The sequence below is a fragment of the Bos indicus x Bos taurus genome, chromosome 1 (assembly GCF_003369695.1).
Source record: "Bos indicus x Bos taurus breed Angus x Brahman F1 hybrid chromosome 1, Bos_hybrid_MaternalHap_v2.0, whole genome shotgun sequence".
NCBI lineage: Eukaryota > Metazoa > Chordata > Mammalia > Artiodactyla > Bovidae > Bos > Bos indicus x Bos taurus.
Genome location: NC_040076.1, coordinates 103,803,592 through 103,812,523, shown reverse-complemented (window position 1 = coordinate 103,812,523; position 8,932 = coordinate 103,803,592). Strand labels below are relative to the sequence as shown.

Here is an 8,932-nt window from a genome sequence, read left to right as displayed (position 1 = left end):
TGTTGGAAGTAACAAATAGACTCAAGGGATCTGATAGAGTGCCTGAAGAACTATGTATGGAGGTTTGTAACACTGTACAGGAGGTAGTGATCAAAACTACCCCCAAGAACAGAAATGCAAGAAGGCAAAATGGCAATCTGAGGAGGTCTTACAAATAGCTGAGAAAAGAGAAGGGGAAGGCAAAGGAGAAAAGGAAAGATATACCCACCCTGAGTGCAGAGTTTCAAAGAAGAGCAAGGAGAGATGAGAAAGCCTTCCTAAGTCAACAATGCAAAAAACAGAGGAAAACAATAGAATGGGGAAGACTAGAGACTTCTTCAAGAAAATGAGAGATACAAAACAAACATTTCATGCAAAAATGGGCACAATAAAGGATGCAAATGGTATGGGCCTATGAACAACACAAGATATTAAGAGGAGGTGGCAAGAACACAGAGTTCAGTTCAGTCACTCGGTTGTGTCTGACTCTTTGCGACCGCTTGGACTGCAGTATGCCAGGCTTCCCAGAGCAGAACTATACAAATAAGGTCTCAATTACCCAGATAACCACTATGGTGTGATCACTCACCTAGAGCCAGACATCCTACAGTACGAAGTCAAGCGGACCTTAGGAAGCATCACTATAAACAAAACAGGTGGGGACAATGGAATTCCAGTTATTTCAAATCCTAAATGATGATGCTGTCAAAGTGCTACACTCAATATGTCAGCAAATTTGGAAAACTCATTAGTGGCCACAGGACTAGAAAAGGTCCATTTTCATTCCAATCTCAAAGAAAAGTGAAGTGAAGTTGCTCATTCGTTTCTGACTCTTTGCGACCCCATGGACTGTAGCCTACCAGGCTCCTCCCTCCATGGGGTTCTCCAGGCAAGAGTACTGGAGTGAGTTGCCATTGCCTTCTCCAGGGGATCTTCTCTGACCCAGGGATTGAACCTGGGTCTCCTGCATTCCAGGCAGACGCTTTAACCTCTGAGCCATCAGGGAGCCCCAATCTCAAAGAAGGGCAATGCCAAAGAATGCTCAAACTACTGTAAACTGCACTCATTTCACATACTAGCAAAGTGATGCTCAGAATTCTCCAAGCTAGGCTTCAATAGTACGTGAACCAAGAAATTCCAAATGTCCAAGCTGTATTTAAAAAAGGCAGAGGAATCAGAGATCAAATTGCCAACATCTACTGGATCATAGAAAAGGCAAGAGAATTCCAGAAAAATATCTACTTCTGCTTCATTGTCTATGCTAAAGGCATTGACTGTGTGGATCACAACTACCTGTGGAAAATTCTTATTAAAATGGAAATACCAGATCACCTTACCACCTCCTGAGAAACCTGCATGCGCATCAAGAAGCAACAGTTAGAACCAAACGTGGAACAATGGACTGGTTCCAAATTGGGAAAGAACTACGTCAAGGCTGTATATTGTCACCCTGCTTATTTAACTAATATGCAGAGTACATCATGAGAAACACTGGGCTGGAAGGAGCACAAGCTGAAGTTAAGAATGCCAGGAGAAGTATCAGTAACCTCAGATATGCAGATGACACCACCCTCATGGCAGAATGTGAAGAGGAACTAAGCAGCCTCTTGAAGGAAGTGAAAGAGAAGAGTGAAAATGTTGGCCTAAAACTCAACATTCATAAATCTAAGATCATGGCATGCAGTCACATCACTTCATGCAAATAGATGGGGAAACAATGGAAACAGTGATAGACTTTATTTTCTTGGGCTCCAAAATCATTGCAGATGATGACTGCAGCCATGAAAAAAAGGACACTTGCTCATTAGAAGAAAAGCTATGACAAACCTAGACAGCTTATTAAAAAGCAGAGACATTATTTTGTCAACAAAGGTCCCTATAGTCAAAGATATTGTTTTTCCAGTAGTAGGGTATGGATGTTAGGGTTGGACCATAAAGAAGGTTGAACACTAAAGAATTGACGCCTTTGACTTGCGGTGTTGGAGAAGACTCTTGAGCATCCCTTGGACTGCAAGGAGAACAAACCAGTCAATCTTAAGGAAATCAATCCTGAATATTCATTAAATGGACTAATGTTTAAGCTGAAGCTCCAATACTTTGGCCACCTAATATGAAGAACCTACTCCTTAGAAAAGACCCTGATGCTGGGAAAGATTGAAGGCAGGATGAGAAGGAGACAACAGAGGACAAACTGGTTGGATGGCATCACCAACTCAATGCACATGAGTTTGAGCAAGCTCCGGGAGATGGTGAAGTTCAAGTAAGCCTGGCGTGCTGCAGTCTATGGGGTCACAGAGTCAGACACGACTGAGCAATTTATGTATTTTATTCCAAATGTCTGTCTAGCTGTCCAAAAAAGCTTATCTTTGACATTGCTGCTCCACAATGGATTTCTATATGTAGTTTAGTTTATTTCTGGACTTTTCTATCCATATGCCAATACCAAACTAATTAAAGAACCTTTTCAGGATGTTGTCTTGGTTGGTAAAACTACTTCCTTCCTAATATAATTTCCCTTTTAGTCTATATATCCACTGCTCTTTGTTTGCTTCTCTTTATGAACTTTATTGTCAACTCGATCCCCTTCATTTTAAAAATATCATTTTTGTATTTACTGGGATTCCATTAAGTCTAACAATTTTCTTAGTTCAAGTTATCTGACCCCAAGTTTCATTTGCCTTCTTTTACATCATGTTCCAGAAATTTAACTCCCAAATTTTATACAGATTTTAGAAATAACATTGCTTTTCATCAAGCACTCCATGCTGTATAAAATCAAATGAAGATTATATATTAAATGAGAATTGTGGGCAGAATAACAAACATAATTTTATCCTTTAAAGACATTCTTTTAAAAATGCTAATATATTTCAACTTATTTTACTGGGATTCTGCAAAATCAACAAGCCAACAACAGACTAGAACATGTGTTTTTGCAAAAATTATTATATACTTTTTAAGGTCTGGAATTAATTTCCTAAATAGTATTTTTTTTTTTTAACTGAAGTATAGTTGGTTTGATTTAGGTCATACCTGAATGGTCTAGTGGTTTTCCCTACTTTCTTCAATTTAAGTCTGAATTTAGCAATTCCTGATGTTCAAGCTGGTTTTAGAAAAGGCAGAGGAACCAGAGATCAAATTGCCAACATCCTCTGGATCATGCAAAAAGCAAGAGAGTTCCAGAAAAAACATCTATTTCTGCTTTATTGACTATGCCAAAACCTTTGACTGTGTGGATCACAATAAACTGTGGGAAATTCTGAAAGAGATGGAAATACCAGACCACCTGATCTGCCTCTTGAGAAATTTGTATGCAGGTCAGGAAGCAACAGTTAGAACTGGACATGGAACAACAGACTGGTTCCAAATAGGAAAAGGAGTTCGTCAAGGCTGTATATTGTCACCCTGTTTATTTAACTTCTATGCAGAGTACATCATGAGGAATGCTGGATTGGAAGAAACACAAGCTGGAATCAAGATTGCTGGGAGAAATATCAATCACCTCAGATATGCAGATGACACCACCCTTATGGCAGAAAGTGAAGAGGAACTCAAAAGCCTCTTGATGAAAGTGAAAGTGGAGAGTGAAAAAGTTGGCTTAAAGCTCAACATTCAGAAAACGAAGATCATGGCATCCAGTCCCATCACTTCATGGGAAATAGATGGGGAAACAGTGGAAACAGTGTCAGACTTTATTTTTCTGGGCTCCAAAATCACTACAGATGGTGACTGCAGCCATGAAATTAAAAAACGCTTACTCCTTGGAAGGAAAATTATGACCAACCTAGATAGCATATTCAAAAGCAGAGATATTACTTTACCAACAAAGGTTCGTCTAGTCAAGGCTATGGTTTTTCCTGTGGTCACGTATGGATGTGAGAGTTGGACTGTGAAGAAGGCTGAGTGCTGAAGAATTGATGCTTTTGAACTGTGGTGTTGGAGAAGACTCTTGAGAGTCCCTTGGACTGCAAGGAGATCCGACCAGTCCATTCTGAAGGAGATCAGCCCTGGGATTTCTTTGGAAGGAACGATGCTAAAGCTGAAACTCCAGTACTTTGGCCGCCTCATGTGAAGAGTTGACTCATTGGAAAAGACTCTGATGCTGGGAGGGATTGGGGGCAGGAGGAGAAGGGGACGACAGAGGATGAGATGGCTGGATGGCATCACTGACTCGATGGACGTGAGTCTGAGTGAACTCCGGGAGTTGGTGATGGACAGGGAGGCCTGGCGTGCTGCGATTCATGGGGTCACAGAGTCGGACACAACTGTGCGACTGATCTGATCTGATGGTTGGTTTCCATTATTGTGCTGGTCTGCTGTTGTACAGCAGAGTGACTCATCTACACACATGTATGCATTATAGTTTCAAATATTCTTTTGCATTATGTTTTATCAAAGATCAGATATAGTTCCCTATAGTTTACAGGGGGACCTTGTTGTTTATCCATTCCAAATTAATAGTTTGATTTACCAACCCCAAACTCCAAGGTTCCTAAATAGTATTTAATATGTAAACAAGTATTAAAATATACTGCTATTTTCCATGTTAAAATATGCCTTCATATCCTCATTTCCAAATGCTAACTTTTAGCTATAGATATGTTGACTAAAATAATATGGTCAGAATATTACATATTTCCTATCCTTAGGAACTGTTTATATTTGAAAATATTTATTCATTTGACAGTGACTATTCTAACTCAGGCAACAAATGTGAATTGACACTGCAGATTTTATTCTAACATTACTTGGCAAACATAACTGCTTAAATATTAATGAACAAATCATTTTATTTAAGGAAATAACACTATCCATGACAGTTCAGGAGTCATTTAAAACATAACAGCAACTGTATGTAACACAACCAAAGTGTTTGACAAAGCGAGATGACACATGATGAATTAATCTTTCAGCCTTAACTTACAATAATATGTGCATATTTGAACATATAGTGTCTTATTCATTTGAAATGAAGTCTTCTGCTGCTGCTGCTGCTAAGTTGCTTCAGTCGTGTCCGACTCTGTGCAACCCCATAGATGGCAGACCATCAGGCTCCCTCGTCCCTGGGATTTTCCAGGCAAGAACACTGGACTGGGTCTCCATTTCCTTCTCCAATGCAGGAAAGTGAAAAATGAGAGTGAAGTCACTTAGTCGTGTCTGACTCTTTGTGACCCCATGGACTGCAGCCTACCAGGCTCCTCCGTCCATGGGATTTTCCAGGCAAGAGTACTGAAATTAAGTCTAAGATATTCCAATTATTATTTTGAGGCTTACAGTTATTCAATTTTATTTGTGAACCCATAAAATTTGAGTTGAGAACTCACTTTCTACATGAAAAATATAACTGAAAATAGTTAATTTCCACATATTCTACAGTGAGTCACTTGAAGACGGTCATTTATCATCTTATTTGAATTATGGTTGATGTCCATTCTGAAGGAGATCAGCCCTGGGATTTCTTTGGAAGGAATGATACTAAAGCTGAAACTCCAGTACTTTGGCCGCCTCATGCGAAGAGTTGACTCTGGAAAAGACTCTGATGCTGGGAGGGATTGGGGGCAGGAGGAGAAGGGAACGACAGAGGATGAGATGGCTGGATGGCATCACTGACTCGATGGACGTGAGTCTCAGTGAACTCCGGGAGTTGGTGATAGACAGGGAGGCCTGACATGCTGCGATTCATGGGGTTGCAAAGAGTCAGACATGACTGAGCGACTGATCTGATCTGATGGCATATGAGTGAGCTATCACTGTGATATGCCACATTCTTTGAACTATGATTTTGCTGATCCACTCGCTGAAGTATTTTTCATTCACAGTTCTGCCTACCTTCCAACACTAACCCCTCAGTTCAAATGTCACTTCTCCTGAAAGGTCTTTAGGAGCTGTATAGCTACCCAATGTAACACTACTCAAACTCCATCCAACACGCTCTAAATCAGTTACATATATTATTACTTCAATAATTATATAGCTATACAGTTACGTAAGAATCTTTAATACATTTATATTATTTTTCTATCTCCACAATAACCCCCTGCCCCAATCAGAAAGAAAGTTCCATGATAGTTAAAAGAGTATTTTTTCCTTGTTTTATTCACCAGAATATTCCTGGTACTCATAACAATGCCTAGAACATGGCTGATATTCAATACATTATTTTTGAATCAATGAATTGTTCTAAGCAGTCCATTAATTCTGATCTCAGGAAGAGCAACTTGCCAAAATAGACATGTTTTGTTAACATGATCCATGCTAAAATCTTCACCTGAGAACAAACATTTTTCTTTTTTAAAAAATTTTAAATTCAAGGACTTAAATATACAATAATTGGCTCAATTATTTATGCATAGTGAGGTTATATTTATTTGTGAAAATAAACATATGAAAATTTTCACTAATTAAATTAAAATATTTTAATTCAAAATTAAATTATTTAATTAAATAATTTATTAAAATATACACAATATAAAATTTGAATGAGTTTATTGTTTTTAATAATGTGATAAACTAGAATTTTGGTATGCTGTTCTCTAGCAGGGAGGATAAGTAAGGCAAGGTTATGAAAGTCAATTCAATTTATGAATTACCCAAGAAGCTATATAGTTAGTTCAGTTCAGTCGCTCAGTCATGTCTGACTCTTTGTGATCCCATGAATCGCAGCATGCCAGGCCACCCTGTCCATCTCCAACTCCTGGAGTTCACTCAAACTCAAGTCCATCAAATCAGTGATGCCATCCAGCCATCTCATCCTCTGTCATCCCCTTCTCCTCCTGCCCCCAATCCCTCCCAGCATCAGAGTCTTTTCCAATGAGTCAACTCTTAGCATGAGGTGGCCAAAGTACTGGAGTTTCAGCTTTAGCATCATTCTTTCCAAAGAACACCCAGGACTGATCTCCTTTAGAATGGACTGGTTGGATCTCCTTGCAGTCCAAGGGATTTTCAAGAGTCTTCTCCAACACCACAGTTCAAAAGCATCAATTCTTCGGTGCTCAGCTTTCTTCACAGTCCAACTCTCAAATCCATAAATGACCACTGGAAAAACCATGGCCTTGACTAGACAGACCTTTGTTGGCAAAGTAATGTCTCTGCTTTCCAATATGCTATCTAGGTTGGTCATAACTTTCCTTCCAAGGAGGAAGCGTCTTTTAATTTCATGGCTGCAATCACCATCTGCAGTAATTTTGGAGGCCCCCAAAATAAAGCCTGACACTGTTTCCACTGTTTCCCCATCTATTTCCCACGAAGTGATGGGACCTGATGCCATGATCTTAGTTTTCTGAATGTTGAGCTTTAAGCCAACTTTTTCACTCTCCTCTTTCACTTTCATCAAGAGGCTTTTGAGTTCCTCTTCACTTTCTGCCATAAGGGTGGTGTCATCTGCATATCTGAGGTTATTGATGTTTTTCCCAGAAATCTTGATTCTGAATACCAATAATTATTCCCTGCCTCTATTATATGTAACATATTCTAAAGGAATTTATTTGTGTATGTATAAGTGTGTATAAATATACATAAAGTATATATATATGTGTGTGTGTGTATATATGATGTATGTACGTGAAAATTTATATATATACATATATATCCACACACACATTTTCCTGTTAAGGATTCTTTAACTATTCATACAGAGCAGTTGTTCTCAACCATTGTGGTTTTGATCTCCAGAAGACACTTGGCTGGAGACATTTTTGGTTTTCACATCTGAGCACTGCTTCTGACTTTTTGTGAATAGATTGTGCTTCTAACATTTAGTGGCAGGGATGCCACTAAATCTTTTCCAATGAACAGGATGACCTCCTATAAAAAGAATAATCTGACCCATATAGTCAATAGAATTTTTACAGACTGGAAGTTTGGTCCCTTCAGAATTCACATTTCATATTTATACTATAAATTATATTCCCAAAATTTGATTAACTAGAAGGAATTAATAAATTTCTAGAAACCTACAACAAAACTGTACCATGAAAAAACAATGTCTGAACCGAATAATTATTAGTTTAGTAAGTAATCAAATTGAGTCTGTGAGGAAATTAAATCAATAATCAAAGTCTCCAACAAAGTTCAAGACAGATGGTTTCACTGTTGAATTCTACCAAATATTTAAATAAAAACTAATATCAATCCTTGTGTAACTTCCAGAATACAGGAGGGGAGAGAACTCTTTCAAATATGCTTCACAGACCATGATTAATCTGATACCAAAATGAGATAGAAGGGCATAAGAAAATTACAGGCTAATATCCCTGATGAACAGAGAAAAATAGTAACAACCTGAATTCAACAAAATTTAAAAAAAAGGATTATAATTCATGATCAACTGGGATTGACTCTACTGATGCAAGGATAGTTCAACATCCACAATCAGTATGATGTACTATATCAGCAAAATGAAGTATAAAAATCAATATCTCAAAGATGAAGAAAAAGCATTTGATAAGTCATCAGAATTTATTATCAAAAACTCTCAAAGTGAATATAGAGGAAATGTACCTCACCATAATAAAGACTATACATGACCAACACATGGATAACATCATACTCAGTGGTGAAAAGCTGAAAATTTCCCCCCAAAATAAGGAACAAGACAAGAATACACATTCTCATCACTTTTATTCAGCATAGTATTAGTAGTCCTAACCAAGGCAATTAGGCAAGAAAAGGCTCCAAATCAGAAAAGAAAACCCTAAAGACTCAACTAAAAATTGCTCAAACTAGAAACAAATTCAGTAAAGGATACAGATATCAATATATAAAAATATGTTGCTTTTCTGAGCACTAATAGCTATCAGAAGAAGAAATTAAGAAAACAATTTCATTTATAACTGCATCAAAAGAACACCAAGGTATAAATTTAAGCAAGGAAGTGAAAGACCTATACACTAAAAACTGTAAAACATGGAAGAAAAAACTGGACACAAATAATTGGAACAATATTCCATGTTCA

General features: G+C 37.9%; 1 non-coding gene across 1 annotated transcript; it reads right to left on the bottom strand.

The window, feature by feature from the left end:
• Positions 1-912: 912 nt before the first annotated feature.
• On the bottom strand, positions 913-985 carry TRNAS-GGA. The gene has a single exon. It is a non-coding gene; the product is annotated as a tRNA-Ser (tRNA).
• Positions 986-8,932: the final 7,947 nt, after the last annotated feature.